The sequence below is a fragment of the Alosa pseudoharengus genome, unplaced genomic scaffold, assembly GCF_046254945.1.
Source record: "Alosa pseudoharengus isolate Yale_2024_CS ecotype anadromous, Long Island Sound unplaced genomic scaffold, YU_APseudo_1.1 YU_APseudo_1.1_scf_21, whole genome shotgun sequence".
NCBI lineage: Eukaryota > Metazoa > Chordata > Actinopteri > Clupeiformes > Clupeidae > Alosa > Alosa pseudoharengus.
This window is the reverse complement of record NW_027468674.1, coordinates 7,712,884-7,713,643: the sequence shown is the minus strand read 5'-3', so window position 1 is coordinate 7,713,643 and position 760 is coordinate 7,712,884. Positions and strand designations below refer to the sequence as shown.

General features: G+C 44.2%; 1 long non-coding RNA gene across 1 annotated transcript in view; it reads right to left on the bottom strand.

Annotated features, from left to right (window-relative positions):
* The window catches only part of LOC143138386 (uncharacterized), a 6,942-nt gene extending 6,767 nt beyond the window's left edge, over positions 1-175 (bottom strand). Inside the window, exon 1 of the long non-coding RNA XR_012990187.1 lies at positions 54-175. This is a non-coding gene — a long non-coding RNA (uncharacterized LOC143138386). The remainder of the gene's footprint in view (positions 1-53) is intronic.
* Between the last annotated feature and the right edge of the window lie 585 nt (positions 176-760).

The window sequence follows — 760 nt, the reverse complement described above, 5'->3', positions numbered from 1 at the left end:
TGGTAGGCCTACATGAGGCCTACAAAAACATGGTCTGGTGGACTGTAACTCACCTGAGGGGCGTGGATTCTGGACTCATCTATGCTGAGGTTGACCTTGTAGCTGTACCGCCAGGTGCCTCTGCGTAGTACTCAGTAGGGTCTCTGTATGAGGGTTCACTTTGAGAAATGTAGCTCAGGTACTCCAGTGCTTTCCAGAAGGACTGAGAGAGGGATAACACACACACGCATAGATAGATAGATAGATAGATAGATAGATCAAATCCATCCATAAACATATCTGTTTGTGAGAAGTTATGACCAGGGAAGGAATTTCACGGCGGCCACGACGGCCATGGCGTTGGCCGTGAAGCCCCTTTGAAAATCATAGGTTTACAGGCCACGGTGGCCTTGGTGCCCCCTTCTTTCAATATTCTGCTTTGTGTCCTACTAATAGCGATTTTTATTTAGCCTGTGGCCTGTCAAAATAATCTTAGCATTCACAGCGCAAATTAATTTAGTCTTTTACGCAGTGGAGAAAGTGACAGCACAAGAAAGTGCGTCCAAATTCACCCATTCTTCTCAGTTGAACTACTCGCGAAGTAGCCTATTCATCACACAGACATCACAAGTATCACATGAAAGAGCTTTTTCTCAGCTTTTAAACGATGTTAGCCGAATATTGCTGTGTTGAACGGTTCGCGAGAAAAGTAAATAATATAGGCTAATTCAATTTAATCATACATTCTACTGAAGGTTTTGCGTCCATGATCTCCCTACCC